We start from the raw sequence: 17,347 nt of genomic DNA, 5'->3' as shown, positions 1-17,347 counted from the left end.
GTAATGTTTTCGACGCTTGAATTTTCTACTTTCAAAGGGTCAGATCTTTTCTTTTTTTATAAACCCCTGTGGATCGAGAGGTGTGAAAAAGGTTCTATATGTTATAACCTACTTGTTTCCTGTTTTGACGTTATTTGTTTTTTTTTTGCACTACAGGAGGTAAATTATGGTTTTCTTGTGTACAGAAAAAGATACAAAATTTCTACCAGCATGTGACTCAGTGACTCCGCTCAGTGACTGCGGGTGTTGGGCGCCTCCTCTCCACTCCAAGATCACGATATCCACCGTAATCGCGCAATCAACAACCGTGCATTCGCACTTACACACTCTCCCCCTCGGGGAAGTGCGAGGGAATTTTTTTCCTAGAGAAGCGTTCGAATCTATGTCTTCTATGCAGGTCGCAGACAACAGCAACAAAATCTGAAACACTGTTTCCAGAAAATGACGACTGTTGCATACCACAAAATCGGCACGCGGCAAATATCCCATCAGTGTCTCACATCATGTTTCCGTTTTTGTGCACAGGTCCATGTTCTTATTCACACTCCGTTTGCCTCGTTTTACTTGAAAATGATTCAAGTATTGAGTGTAGGAGAAGCGAGCAAGCAGTAGTTCATAAATGGTGCTTAAGGCCACCAAATACATGGCATACAGTTAAACAAAGAACATCGAAGCGTACAATATACAGCTTCCACTATCCTTTTTTGATACTACACAACGCCAGATGTTTCTGTCTTCCTTCAGAATCAACCTCCTGTGTGCAAGTCATATCCGGAATGGCACCGTGATATCCTTGAATGTCAGTCTTTTCAAGCCCATTAGGTAATTAAGATCACAAATAGCCTGAAAAAGGGCTTGTGCTCCCCCAAAGAAGACATGTGCTGTAGGAGTGTGTATTAAGGCGTAGTACGTCTAGGCACACTGCATTCGGTACTAGTTCCGTTAGCATCGTTCATTCGCTTTCCGCAACAGTGAGGGCATTGAAATCTTGCACACACAGCAGAAAACGAGTACACAAGTGACGGAAGTAGGGGTTTCGTAATACAAACAAAAAAATGTGTACCGTTCTTCCTAGTACAAAGGAAAGGACAGCGCCCCGACTAAAAAGAATTTAAACCGATAATGTAACTGTTCCCGTGCACCCACGCACAAGCTCACCGACACATGGTTTTAAGATTCTCTTGCGCCCGCCGCACAAGAATGTGGCTAAGTAAACAGACGACCTCACGTCCAGTCCGCCCAAATCAATTCCACTAATACATTTAAGCAAAATTAATGCTTCCACCCGCAGGCGTCGCTCTAGGGTCGCCTTCTCCCAGTTACTTGTGCCGCGACTCTGCTGGCGATAAATCTGGTGCAGCGTTCGGCGCTTACGGTCTGTATATATTCAATCAACGCTGCCCGTTGACGTTCTTCTAATTCGGCCTGTGTTCTTGCCCACTTGGCTCCCGGATGTGCCGACATAAGTTGAGGCCTATGACAATAAGCTTATACCAAACATTTTATAGAAACTCATTCGTTCAATCAGAGTCATTCAATGCTTCTGTGGTCATGAAACTGCCGGCCAAGTTCCGTACGGGGACAAAGGCTACGGCGAGGGGCGCCACCGCAGATCGGAAGGCATCGGGCGGCCGCCGCTCCTCTGTAGCCAGAGCGGCAGGCAGGAACGCAGAAGCAGCATGCCCGTTTGCACCAAATTTTTTCGCCACTCACAAAATGATAAGTCCATTTGAGCGCCCCAGGAGACGTAAAGACACAGCGCAATGCTGATAAGGCGGCGAGCGTCTGTTTTATCATACTCCGTGGTCCGTTCCCTGCCAAACGCGCTCTGACCACGCCCCCGGCTGCCCTCCGATCAACACCAGCACCGCGGTGCGGCAGCGTACGAAGCTCTCCCCTAGCGTGACGGTGACGTTTCATGACCAGAAAGACATTGAAGGACTCTGGTTCAATATGCACGCTCGATCAGCCAGGACGTGGATGTTAACATACTGGAGCACTTATGTGGTTCACGTTTTTTTGGAAATTTGTATTTGGAAATTTGGAAATTTTTTGGAACGCTGTATTCTTGGTGCTTCCTAGCACCGCGGCTTCTTGTCCACGTGGGATTTTTTCTCTGTATGACCTTGACTGGGAGGCTTCACACCACGACAGAACGATGTTTACCAACGCTATGTACTGGCTGCAACCAATAGGTACCGCCGACGCATGGCAACGACTTGAGTGACAGAAATATATAATGTTTAATGGCACACGCCTTTAAAATTTATTGAGTGATCATACAGTTTCGAATTGGCACAAACATTGGCTGACTCGGGCGATGCTACTGGTGATGGATACACTGCGATGCGGGTGCGCGAATCTCGCGTACTGTGTGTGTGCCCTAGCGCGTAATACACCCTCCCCCCCAAACACACACACACACGCACACGCACACGCACACGCACACGCACACGCACACGCACGCACACACACACACACACGCGCGCACGCGCACGCGCGCACGCACACACACACACACACACACACACACACACACACACACACACACGCGCGCGCACGCGCACGCGCACGCGCACGCACGCACAGGCATGGACACCGAGCGACGATCCTTGTAGTTACAACGTATTTGTGCATTACAATTAAAATTATTACAACGATGTTCGGTTGGCGCTCTGAAGAATTTTGGCGTCATGCAACCAGCCTACCAAGTACGTACTAGACAGGGACAGGTGTCGTTCGCTAACCGTAAAGCACTTTAATCCCCCAAAAATCAATTCGCCTAATAAATTCCAGTTAACAGAAAAACAAAAAGAAGACTTCAAATAGGTTTTAGCACGCGCTTCAGAACTGTTCGACCTACTTTTCTCTCATTCGCTGCCATGCGTTTGCCATAAATGTACGGTGAAGGATGCTGTTCGCAAGCTTCCAATGTAGTAGTCCTTGGTGAAGTTTTGAATACAGATGGCGTCCTTATTAAATCCCTAATAAGTCAGCCAGTTAGCTCAAGCCTCACATGGTCATTCGGAGTTCTTTAATTCGAAGTTCGAAGCTCTAATCCCCACGGGGATTTGAAACACTTCATTCGCTTTCTCAACCTCTTTCATACGGTACGATATCGCGCTATGAAAAGAAGTGCTTTGATTTTATGTTTCATAAAAGTTCTTTGAAAACTACTAGCCTGCCCAGAGATGGAGCTTCTGTGTTTATGCCTGTGATTATTTTTTTCTTCTCCGACTTAGAGAGTTGCATAAAGTGGAGCTAGGACCGCGGAGAGTGAACGCCAGAAAATTGACCCTGTACCTTGGGTAACTTGAAAATATGCAAAGGCAACAGGAAAAAAAGATGGTTGGGTCACTGAACAACATTGCATTCGAGGAAGGAGAGATCTTTTTCGCGAGGTACCCTGAACAAATCAAGCGTTCCTTGTTTCAGACTTCTTTGTGATGATTTTTATTTGTGGATTTTACATATTTCATTCATTTTATTCTAAAGAGAATAAGAGAACCTACCGAGTGTTCTACAACAGGAAACAAATGTTTCCAAGGTAAAACACTATGTATAATAAAAATTCATCCCGCTGATTATTCAAGGCTTAAATGGGACAAATGTATCCTAAATACCACAGTGTGCAAAAGGTCTGTCCTCAAGACCTGCTACAAGTATGATGAGTCATTAGAGTGCCTATTACTTCTCCTACGTTTTTTTCCGAGGGCCCTTGGGATTTCTGCGAGAGAAACACTGATGTGCACAGTGCTGCAGAAGCAAATGCTACGGGGATTCTGGAACTGTGACGGACACACGGAGAAGAGAAAAAGATCCCTTTAACTGGTGTTCCAGTGCAAAGACGCACAAACACCAGAGAGCTTTTGTGCTCGTAATAACCAGCTGAAAGTCTGTCTATTGTCGTGTGCTTGTTCACTGGTTGTTCACAGCGATGGAAAGGCAATAACACAAGGAAACCTACACAGAAAAGAAGCACGCTTCTTTGGAAGTATTCTTTTGTAACTAATCTTTTCTGCTGATTTCAGTGTTGGGTGAACAAGAATTGTCCCCTGCACCGTTTTTGTAACGGAAACATCTACGACAGATCCTTACGGAATCGTGGCTTTGCTCAGAAACGTTCGTTCTATCCGGAGAAGCATAATGGAAGTGTACGTAGTACACCACCCTGTTCGTGCAGGCCACCTGGTGGCGAATGTTCGGGTCCCCAAAGCGATACTGTTTTTACGACCCTCCTCAATACTCTTAATGGGTTACACTTACAAAACGGGACTGTCGAAGCACCTCGCTCGTTATTCTGTATGGGTGTAGAGCGAGTGCTTTTAGAAAAGGACCCCTACATCTTACTCTTGACTAGTAGCTGCCGTCTTGGTGGCCTTATGTCATTCCCTATGAACATGGCGAAGCTGTTTTCTACATAACGAGCTTGTATCCGCTTACATGATCCTTCCTTTTCCAGCCGCATAAAATATACCGTTCTACCATCTCTGCACGGGCACACCGTGCTCCCAAGCGACAGACGCGCACGTATAACGATGTGACATCACTGTCTGTTGCAGCAGTTGTTTCGTAAATTGAGGAGCACTGGGCCCCACTTACTTGCGAATACCCAACCTGTGGATATGCAGTTTGTAAAAACGAATGGGCGTTGTTTGCTACATACGGGCGGTCAGTTGCAGGGAATTGATCACTTGTTACAGCGCAGCTACAAAAAGTATCGAGGTTTTTGTGTTTGTATGTGTGCAAATACTTCCGCAGTGTTACATACATAGAGAGCAGCGCATGCCCGCAGACGTGTATCAACCTATTCTCTCATTCAAAATTTTTTGAATGGTAGGTCATCACCACGGCACTAAAAGTGAAGTGTATACCCCGATTAACACAAAAGGAAGATATGCAGGGTGATGAAAGCTAAGTCGACAGGTTTTTTTTTTCAAATCAGGTCCTTAAATTTTTGTGAAGACCACCTCTACATTGAAGCTTTGAAACCAGAGGGATACGGAGTGAGATGATATTTATTGATGTCAGTTGCCTCATTAACTAAAATTTAACAGTTAAGTTTTCAGTGGCTGCAGTGAAAAGGCATGTTTGCATTCCAATTTTGGACAAAATTATGTTACCACGCCTTTTCATTTCGCAGAATTCTTCTGGCGCATCCGTACTCCGAGATATCGAACTGCGAATTTTAATTGACGTTCGCATGATTACGCATGCCCGACAGTGAATACCGGCGCAATGCTCCTCCTTTTCCTGTCGTGCCGGCTGAGTACGGTGTTTAGGTTGACCGTGGGGTGGATCATGGGAAAAAGTGATAACTGTAACCCTTTCAGTCTTAGCTGGCGTTATCGCAATCTCCAGTACTCAGAACGGCTATCGATACACGGAACGAACGGGAGGAGCTTTGCGCCGGTCTTCAGTGTGTAGCATGCGTAATCATCGGAACGGCAATTCCGCAGTTCGATATCTCGAAGTACGGATGCCCTAGAAGAATTCTGCCAAATAAAACTCCGTCGAAACACGATTTCGTAAACCTTTTAAATACAATTGTGCCTGCTCACTGCAGCCAATAAAAAGTTATTAACAAATTCTAACTCATTAATTCACCGACATAAATAATTAACGCCTAATTCTGTGTCTCCCTTGGGCTCAAAACCTCATTGCATATGTGGTCTACCTGTAAATCTAAGCGCCTAATTAGAAAAACCTGTCGACATAATTTTGATCACCCTGTATATTATACTGGTATAAACAACACTGAAACGCACCCCTCTGCGACTTTTTCAGAAGTCTTTTGTGTGAGCTTCATCTTTGTAACGAGGCCTTTTCCTATCAGTTAGGAATTAGCAGTGTAGCTGTAGCTGACCAAGTTACAATACCAGATACCCGTTTACATAACAAGTAACTAATTATTGCTAGAAACTTGTACTTGGAACTAGGAACAACTAGCTAATTGAAAATGGCAAGTAGAAGTAAATAACAAGCGTATTTGCACCCTTTGTTGAGCTGAAATATCCCATCTACTATCTTAAATTTTGCTTGTTGTATGCAACATTTCCCATGCCAATTCCAAGGCTGCATGCATTGGCGAACCAGGCAATCGACCCAGGAGGATACATAGCACCACAATAGGTGTTACTAGGCGCCACGAGGACAAAAATGCAACTGCGTATCATTGTAAAGAAGTGTTGGATGGGGCGGAGTGCAATGGTGCATAGGTTCGACTACCGGGCGCAATATATGTTCCATATTGCTTTTTGAGTTCAAAATTTTCAGAGAACGCCCAAAGAATATAACACAATAACCGGCGATATGTGCTACAGCCGTGAGAGGTCACTGTGCCACGTAGTAATATGAGATGGTTATGCAGGGTACTGGAGATTGGAATGAAGTACACATATAGAAAGCCAAACGCGACAAATGTTCCTTTTTAGTTGGTGAGTTAGATTTCGTTGCTAGAACTTTTATCTGACGAAGCGGTATACTTTAAACAATGGCTATACATAAATTAGGTACACTGCAAGGCGAAAGAAGTTAATTAATGAACCCTCATTTAACAGATGGGGGGACCAACATTAAAAATGCGAACCCGTCGAGCCAATATGTTGCCTTCATGATTCACTCAAGTCCCCTTTAATAGGATAAACAGGATAGAGACATGAGTAACATCCCTACGAAGGTTAAAGCTATCGGAGTTTTCGTAGGCGTTACCACTGTCCTCCCGTCGATATTCCTTTCATTTCATTTCGTCTATTTTACCCTCAAGGCCAGAGGCATTACAGAGGGGAGTGGGTTACAATCACACACACAAAAAAGCAGATCATACAATGCAGAAAAATGGTAGTGTATAACAGGTCAATGTGGTTCCTAAAGTAACAATGTTAGCTAAAGATACGCGATACTGTTCATGGTTTTCAATGGCCGCGATTGGTCCGGGAAGGTGGTTTCAGTCATAGGGCGTGCGAGGAATAAAAGACTGAGAACAATATTTTGCACGAAAAGACATGATTGCAACTTTGTGATGGTGATCAATGTGAGCAGAGACATATGAAGGCGCAGAAACGAAGATGGAACGCAAGTAGGGACTCTGATAGTATCTTCTATGAAATACACGAAGAGGAAAATATGCACGATGATGGATGAGTTGAGGCAAATGCAAAGTATTTTTCATGGATGTTACACTGTATGCTGTACTGTACTTTTGCCTGTAATAAATGGCGCAGCGTTGTTTTGAACGAGTTCGAGAGATTTGATTAATCTTTCAGTGCCAGGTTCTGATACTGGTGCAGCGTATTCTAATTTAGATCTTACCAATCATGCGTACAAAAACGCCTTAAGGAAAATAGGAGCCAATAAAAAGTTTCGGCGAATGTTTCCAAGCATGCGGTTGGCGTTGTTAATTATTTGTTCAATATGCAATAACCAGGAAACCGACGAAGAAATATGAACCCCTAAAAATGATATGACGTTACGGCTTCCAGCGGTACATTGATGAGATGATAAAGGGATGGAGAAGACCAATCCGTGAGACACGCATGGCTTTACTTTTACTAATGCTTAGTTCCATGTGCTTCTTCCTACATCATGCCGATACCGCGTCAATAATATTCTGAAGCATGTTAGTGTCGTTATCGTTAGTTATCTAATCATTATTCTTTAATTCAGGATCTCTGTTAAGGGCCTTCACTTTGGAGGAAGCATCCGGTGTTGAAGCGATAGGTTTTCTTGCTCTTCCCTTTCAAGCTTGCATAACTTTCCCTTTAAAACATCACGTGATTGCAAATGGGCGATAGGTCAGGCGTTTTTGAACCACGGAGAGCGCTGTCCTCAAAACAAGCTCGAAACTTTTTGTCGCTTTGAGTATTCCCTTAAAATCTGCTGTTGCCGACATGGATTATATTGATCACATTGTTCACGATATTGTTTACTTTATACATACTGTCTACACACACGTACATACATACATGCAAACATACATACATACATACATACATACATACATACATACATACATACATACATACATACATACATACATACATACATACATACAGAGAAATAAGAGTTCGCCGTCAAGAAAACCTCGGAAAGCAAGGGGGAGGACGTGGTAGTTCATTGAAAAAGATAAAGAATATCGAAAGAAAGAAAGAAAGTGGAGAAAAAATGCCCACCAAGTGGGATCCGAGCCCACGACCTCCAGAATACCGGTCTGGTGCGGTAACCACTACGCTACCGGCGGGGCGATTTTCCCATCCACTTTCTGGGGTATTTATGTTTAGGTATTTTTGTTTCCTGTGCGTGGGGGTGGTAGCCAGCGCCACTCGGACTTTATCTGTTTCAATGACCTAACACGTCCTCCCCTTTGCTTTCCGAGGTTTTCTTGTCTGCCAACTCTTATTTCCGTGTTATTTTCAACGAGCCCCTCATTTCCTATTCTGATTCGTTACATGCATAGCGAGGGCGTCTGTTCTGGCAGTCTTGGTGCCATAGGATGCTTAAGATGGTTCAACGCTGGTCGACCATTCTCGACATATCGTAGACACTCGAGTCACGGCCCGGGGGTTAAAAAGAAGGTCCCCGTCACCACGAGTAGAACGAGTGGCGCTGGCTACCACCCCCAAGCACAAGAAACAAAAATACCTAAACATAAATACCCAAGAAAGTGGAGGGGAAAATCGCCCTGCCGGTAGCGTAGTGATTATCGCACCAGACCGGTATTCTGGAGGTCGTGGGTTCGGATCCCACCTGGCGGGCATTTTTTCTCCACTTTCTTTCTTTCCAAATTCTTTATCTGTTTCAATAACCTACCACGTCCTCCCCTTTGCTTTCTGAGGTTTTCCTGGCTGCCAACTCTTATTTCTGTGTTATTTTCAACGAGCCCCTCATTTCCTATCGCTACATACATACATACATACATACATACAGCATACATGCATGTGTGCATTCATACATACATACATACATGCATACATACATACATACATACATACATACATACCTACATACATACCTACATACATACATACATACATACATACATACATACATACATACACACACACATACATACATACATACATACATACATACATACATACATACATACATACATACATACATACATACATACATACATACATACATACATACATACATACATACATACATACATACATACATACATACATACATACATACATACATACATACATACATACATACATACATACATACATACATACATGCATGCATGCATGCATGCATGCATGCATACATACATGTGGGAAGAGCGTGATCAACGGTCAGCACGTAGCAAGTACCTCGTAACCTAGACGAAGGTTTTTCTCAGGCATCAGAATGGGCCGCGATACTATCACTCGACCCAGCTTCCGAACTACGCAAAACAAAGTGGCAGGTTTATCGACTAAGGGCGTCGGGCGGCCTACACCGGGCAAGGAAAGCGTGCAAAATACGACGACCTGTGGCGCTCTTTTTGCATTTGTGCGCAGCAGCAGCGGACTCCATGGAGCAGGCTCATCGTAACCACGTCAAACTTATTTCCCTAGCGTCCATACGAGCAAAGTAAGCTGCTATCACTCACCCCAGCTTCCAACTGCAGAAGTGAAGATAGCCAGTTTATTACCGGTCGGAACCTCAGACGACGTACGCATATCAAGCTACAGGAGCGTGAAAACGACGACTTGCGGCGGCTTTTTTACGTTCGAGCACACCGGCAGCAGCAGACGGCACGCAGCGGGCTGATCGTAACCAAGTTGATGTTATTTCCCAGGATGGTGCACTTTGGTTCGATAGTTTCTATTTCGCCATGCTGAACTTGATTCTGTGATACCTCTGTTGCACTGGGGAACATGCTTGGGAATGGGTTCACTCCGACTTCACACTAAGAGGGACTGCTTGAAAGCTACAGCGAACTGTGCCACACATGTGGCAACACGTATGAAAGCATGCGTAACTCGAGGAATGAAGACCACGAAATCGGCATTTCTTTTCCAGCCCACACAAATACTTTGTCGTATTGGCCTTTAGATAACCATGGTTTTCTCGTAGTCGGGATGCAGCACGATTTGAAAGGTGTAAGTGGAAATCGATGTCCGGAGATAAGTTTATTTATTTGTTTATTTATTTATTTATTTATTTACTTATACAGGTATCTACATCACACTTATGCGCATTATGGTGAGGGGGGAACAAGCAAAGGATATTAGTACAGCTGATATAAGAAAAAAAATGGTTGCGGCTAAGATGCTGTATGGTAGAAACGGCAAAGTGTAGATTTACACTGTCGTGAATAAGGCTCTACATTGTAAACACAAAGCAAAAACGCAAAAAGAGGAGAGTGCTACTTTTACACAGGGCAGTAAAATAAAATACAAGAAACAAGAAGTACGGAACGCATTATTAATGTACAGTAATGATTAGTTCAACAAGAAATTGTGCAACTATCTAACAAATGATGAGGGGGGTGCAGACACAATTTTCTTTGGCAATCCGTTCCTCTGGCAAGCCGTGGTTCTTGGAAAAAAGGTGTATTTGAATGCGTTGACCCTGTACGCGTATTCACGCAGTTTTGAAGAATGGTCATTACAGAGTGACACACAGGTAGGTTGTCTTATATGCTGTTCCTTGTCGGTGCTTGTTCTGTTCATGAATACGCTGTAAAATAAAGATAGTATTAGGTATTTTCGCCGGTAATCTAGCAGAGGCCATTGTAATCCTGAAGGAATGTCGGATGATCTTACGGTGAAGTTATATAATTGCTTGCCACAAAGCGTGCTGTTCGTGCCTTCACACGCTGTACGGCTTCTATATTTGATTTTGTTGAGGGGTCCCAACCCCAGCAAGCTTATACTAATATGGGACGCACATTGGACATGTATAGTGTTTCTTTCAACCTAGTTGGTGGCTGTTTAAAATTTCGCATCAAGAAATGTTGCACGCGACTAGCCCTTATTATTAAGTAATTAATATGAGCGTTCCAAGACAGGTTGTCAGAAAAAACGATCCCTAGATATTTATATTCTGCTGCAACAGGCACGGTAGCCCCGGCCATGACGTAATTTGAAATGCGAGGCTGCTTTTTTTTTGTAAATCTCCCCAATTTACACTTCGACAGATTTAAGGTCATTCCCCACGAATCACACCCAGAAACTACAGAGTTCAGGCCATTCTGCAATTGAACAGTGTCCGCTTCACAGGTAATGTTTCCGTAAATGCAGCAATCATCATCGTACAATCGAACACGGCTATAGATATTGTCAGAGATATCATTTATAAAAATGAGAAAAAGCAGCTGCCCCAAAACCAACCTATGCGGCACTCCTGACAATACACCGACACTTAATGAGCACACACCGTCAAGAATCACGCACTACTGTTTTTCAGAAAAGTACGTTTCGATCCACATGAGAAGGGCATTGGGTATGCCAATACAATGAATCTTTTGCAATAACAAAAGTGGCGCGGAATCATATCCCATCTGGAAATCCTGAAATATGCAGTCAACCTGAATGCCTGAGGAAATAGAAGCGTTAATGGCGTCCGTAAACTCGACCAGTTGTGTATGGCACAAGAAACCCGCCCTGCAACCGTCTTGCAATGGGGCAAAGAAGTTATTAGGTTGTAGATGATTCAATAAGTTTGTGTAAATGATATGTTCGAGTGTCTCGCAGCACACGCTTGTCAAAGAAATAGGCGAGTATTTACACTTTTTTGTTTTATCCCAGAAAACGAAAATTGGTGGCTTAGAAGTTTATACTAAGGGAACTTTTCTTCACTAGGACATTTCAGAGTAGACAGAAATTTTGCAAGGTTCCCTTTTGTTAAGCCGATTTCGCATGTTGCATGCGTCATGTATAGGCCTCCGTCTGGATCACTCGAACAATGTTTTTGAGTTTGTAGAGTGTTCCTTCATTTTTTAGCAATGCGAAATAGTTCAAAAATAACTTTCGATGACTCGATCTTCGACCATTCCTTCCCGCCAAACGTTACGTAGCCGGGACGTTGAGCTTCATGACGTGCCAAGAAATATCACACCGATTGAATGTCAACGCATGGGTACCCGTTCACCATGTTCAGGATCGAAGCACAACCTAGGCCTAACGTGAGTCCCTCAAATACCCGCGTTTGCATGGCTACTCAATGTCTTAAGGTTCACAGAAGCGCATTTTATGTTTCAGTGAATTCCGCGTAATGGCGCCCCTGTGGCATGCCAAGCAAGAAAAAAAAATTATCAAAGGCGTACATTGCGCCTTCCTTAGTATCTGTTTCCGTAATTGGCATGCTAAAATTGGTCACGAAAGCTTGAAATACACGCTCGCTGAGAAGGCCATAATTCATTCACCAGGAATAGCCCAGTCAACTAGGCCGATGGAGCCATCGTATCTTTGATATGGGTGCTCGTCTATTATTACGGAAATTACGGAACGCCTATGGAAGACTATGGAAGCCATTCCATGCCCGTGGAAGGGACCTTCGTCCTGTCATGGACATTTATGTTTGGTTTGTTGGTTGCCTCAGACCATGGCACATACCCACGCGGGCGATTGGCAAAGAAGCTTTGTACCTAATCAGGATGTGACGTATATTATTTTTGATCACAAAATTTAGAAAAGGAAATACAGATCGGATTTTTATAATATGTATACACTCTAAGAAGACGAGGAGTGCTGGGCACTCTGTCTAGGAGTAAAAACTTTTGTCCCATATTTCACTCCCTTTGGCAGCATTGGGCGACTCTTCCGAGGAGTAGCGCGTGGCGGCCAAACGAGAGGCGAAACACTCCTCGTGGGATTTACTTGCTGCTGTCGAAGCGGAGTACTTGAACCCTGTGTGGGAATTGCTATGCCATGTACAAGGCAGCGTTCCGTCACTCCCTTTAGGCGTGAATAAGCTCTATTGGCTTCGGCGTTCCCGGATACTGCAGACGGGTACTACTACTCTCTCTTGTAAAGCATCTCGTTACGCCTCAAGAGCGTTCTGCTATTCCCCGCGAGACAGCGTGTTTTCGCTCCGCCTGCTACTAGCCCCCCCCCCCCCTCCCTTCGATCCCTACGATGGTACTATAGGCAGTTACAAGCAAACAAAACAGGACAAGCCATTTTGAAACATGGGAAGAAAAAACAAGGTCAGACTTTATTTTTCAAAAAAATACCACAACAAACGGTTCATTCTGCAATTTCACACAAAAAGCAATTTATTTTGAATTAAAATATCACAGCATAAAAACGGTTCTTACTCCACATGCACACAGGAGACGTAACGCCTATTGAGGATACATCCAAGAAAAATTCACAAATAAAAATGCAGCAAAGCAATTGATAACACTGAAATAAAAACATTAAATTAAGACAATAAAAATGACATTAACACCCACAAATAAAAAGGTACTGGCATTAGCACGAAAACGTCAGTAGAAATACAGCAGTGGGAAAATAGTTAACAGTATTAACATAAAACAAAGTGGCCTTAGTACATCAGTGAGTGCTTCACATGGACTGGAAAGCCAGCTCTTATTTAGGACACATCAAAAACATCTACAAATAAATTTTGCGAAACAAAAATCTTGGACTCAAACTATTCAGCGTGGATTACTATTAGCGCATTACAAGGTGCAATCAACACAAAGATACAAAGCCACTGACACGGGAACTTTGCAACAGATATATGTTGGTGGGACAATAGGAAACCACCGGAAACATTCCCACTGGGTTTTTAAGGCGGGTGGTTCTCAAATGAGGATGCGCTAGTAAGATTTAAAAAAGGCATAACTTGGTATTAAAAACAAACACGTTCAAGCTGAATGCTTCACAATGTTGGTGGCGGCCTTCAGAACAGTACCGACCAGGGCACCGTGCTTGAGCCGAAGTAACGTCTACAGAAGCAAGAAGGTGCGCTTCCCCTTTGAAAACACAGACAGCAGCAATGGGAACTCATCCACGATGTCCCAGGATGTGAGGAGAAGTGTCTTGAATGCGACGGCCACTCCTGCTGACGCCTCGGGGATCTCGTTCTCTCTCAGGAAAAAAAAAAATCTTCGGGCAAATACCGTCTTCCCGTGGTTCCTACATAGGAAGAAAGAGGGGGACAGCAAAGATAATTTCTACAATGAAAAAAAAAATTTACGAGTTTGACGACGTGATAGATTAGTTTTTGCTCAGAGAACGCATTGAACCCGTATTGGAATGCAATACTGCTTGGCGCAGTCACAAGTCTACATGCGAATGTGCGGTGACCTTGGATGCAGCCACGCTCATTGTGCCACTTGGCCAATGTCATGTCAGACAGCGCGCCCTACAGCTGTCTGCCTACGCAATGCGCCCCAAACCCATTAGTGCTTACGTGTCCGTAGCTTCTATTGTTTACCCCGCTATCGTTCCCGGTATAAAAACATTTAACAAAATTTAAGTAAAGAGAACTCTTTTTGTAACGTTATAATCCCCGATTAATTTGCATAGGATTTTGCCCTCAGCCGACTGCAACGTACGGCCCATTATACGTTCACAAGTACAGCGTGTAAAAGTTGCTATGGGTCATATAGCTACTGTTTTCTTCATTCTCGAGTACGCTTCGTTGCATGCACGCTGCAGATCGCAACATCTCATGAGAACCAATAGGCTCGTTATTGAACGATCAGAACGCTCGAACATTAAACCACACGCAGCGACGGCGACAACCGACGCGAAAAAAGTACCGTATTGGGTACAACAAACACTATGGGCGACAGCGACAAACGAAAAAAAAAATAATGCATTGCTGCCAATGCCATTCGTCGTCGTTGCTGCCGCTCGCTCGTGGGCTGCTTCTGGCCGGTATAAGCCCGCGACGGCGACGGCCCGTCGCCTGCCTGCGTAAAAAAATTTTGTCTGTGTCGCCCACAATACCTGTTTGCCGTACCCAATGAGTGAGTTTTCTCGCGTCGCTCATCGGCTTAGACGCATGTAGTTACCCCTTAACAGTGCGGGGCGTACGCCCCGAAAAGTCCCATCTCTGGCCATTCTGCCCTCAATCAAAACGCATAAAACCTAAACCCTGTCAGGACAGCATTTCAGTATGCTGCTGTACGCGCGGCGGTCACTAAAATTATTGTAATTTTAGTGACTGCCACGCGGTAGACGCGCTCCTATCACTCAGCCTATTGTACGAAATTCTTTGGAGCTGCGCAGGTAGCCACAGCTACTGCACGGCAGCCACTCTAACCCTAGCCGCCGAGCTAAGAGTACAAATCAAAACGCAAAAAACCTGTCTGGACAGGAATTCAGTCTGCTGCAGTACTCGCGGCGGTAACTAAAATCATTGTAACTTTAGTGACTTCTACGCGCTAGACGCGCTCCTATCACTCAGCCTATTGTACGAAATTCTTTGGAGCCGCGCAGGTAGCCACAGCTACTGCACGGCAGCCACTCTAACCCTAGCCGCCGAGCTAAGAGTACAAATCAAAACGCAAAAAACCTGTCTGGACAGGATTTCAGTCTGCTGCAGTACTCGCGGCGGTAACTAAAATCATTGTAACTTTAGTGACTTCTACGCGCTAGACGCGCTCCTATCACTCAGCCTATTGTACGAAATTCTTTGGAGCCGCGCAGGTAGCCACAGCTACTGCACGGCAGCCACTCTAACCCTAGCCGCCGAGTTAAGAATACAGGGTATCGCTGCGACTACTCGCGCGACCGTGCTTCTTACCTGCGAAAACATTCGGCTAGGATACCAACACTTCACGAATCAAAGGGATTGAAACGGTGCAAGACTCGACGCTGTTTGCACACGGGTACAAAAGCCGCCCTTCAAATCTAAGCAACGGTCAAAATGAGTGACGAAAACTTTAGGGTTAGCCGCTTCCGCGGACCGAAGCTAGACAGCAACTCCTTCGCTAAATACACAAGATAAGAATACCAGGTTAACTAATGGCTTACCTCCACTTCCCGCCAGCATTTCTTCGTCCGGTAGATAAATCCATGGTCGTCATCCCAAGATCCCAAGCTTAAGGCGAGAAGCCTGCAAAGGCAGCGACTGCACACCGGCTGGCCCGGCGGCTTGCGCGCGCATTGCTACACAGTGCATATAGTTCCGGTATCGGCCTCTGCGCCGCCGCAGCTGTGATGTCCGTCCGAAATAAAAACTAGTTCCATGCATGCACGCACGCACGAACGAACTAATATACGGCTTGCTTACGTGTTCGTGATCTAACGCTGACGCACAGGCATGCAAGCAGTTAGCGAGCACGCGTCACACTGCGTTCAAGCAAGTATGACGATAAGGGCAGGTCAAACTTCGCATGTTGAGCAAGCCGTCTCCGAAGCTTCGGATAATTCTCGTGCCGAGAATGCTGGCGCCGAGAAGGCGAAAACGAAAACAGACACTGAGGGGCCAAGCCCGGAGCACGAAACACCTGAAACCGCCACCGTCGCAGCGAACGCGGCCGGATGTTTATACCAACAAGTGAGAGCTTTGGAGTCTTGCCTGGGGCGTGTCACGTGTGTGTGCTGTTCGCCGAGGAGAGTCGCCCCACGCCTGTGCACCGCGTGAGACGTTTTCTCCCCGTGCTCTTCTGTCCTGATCCACTGTAACCTCAGTTTTCTCAATAATGATACCTTTAATTCTCAAAACCTAGTTTCTCCTATTCAATGCGAGCACGCGTCGTACTGTGTTCAAGCAAGCATGACGATAAGGGCAGGTCGAACTTCCCATGTTGGATGAAGCGTCTGTTAGAAAGTCCACTTCGTGCGTAGCACATGGTTTACAAAGCGCAGCCCTGTGTTCCGCGCTGGCGGGACATCACGGTCTGGCGCGATCAGTCGCCGCTCGCTCGCCCGGTTCTTGCGGGTGCACCGCCTGTGTCGGTTTTCACCGTAGACGCGAGATCGCGTGACGGAAAATCCGCCGTGGTAGTACGCCGTATCTTCGTCGGGCTGAGCTGCGGAGACGCGGCGTCCACCGCCGCGCCGCCGCCGCTGGGATGCCCTCAGTGTAATCGGCGTAATCGCTGAAATCGGCGCGCAGTATTCTTTCCTCCGTGGTGCGCACCTTTTATGATGCATAGTCTGACAACTTTTTAAATGTCGATAACTAAGCCATTACAGAGGAAAAAACAAAACAAAGAAACAAAACCAAATCGAGACATGCGTTTTTTTAGTTTTGTTAAGCTTGCTCCATTCATGTCACTGAACGCTGCGAGCAATCGTTACATGAATTCATATTCTTGCACGTTTAGAATGCGCGGCGAAAGTACTCGGGCGCTTTTTACACAACTGCTTTATATAATATATACGTATGCAAATAAAACATGGCTGATGAGTTGGTGTGCGTAAATAGTAGGAGTGCCTCTCCATGC

This window comes from Haemaphysalis longicornis, unplaced genomic scaffold (genome assembly GCF_048455015.1).
Source record: "Haemaphysalis longicornis isolate Haplotype H1 unplaced genomic scaffold, Haemaphysalis longicornis Haplotype H1 scaffold_10, whole genome shotgun sequence".
Lineage (NCBI taxonomy): Eukaryota > Metazoa > Arthropoda > Arachnida > Ixodida > Ixodidae > Haemaphysalis > Haemaphysalis longicornis.
Note: the sequence above shows the minus strand (reverse complement) of the source record.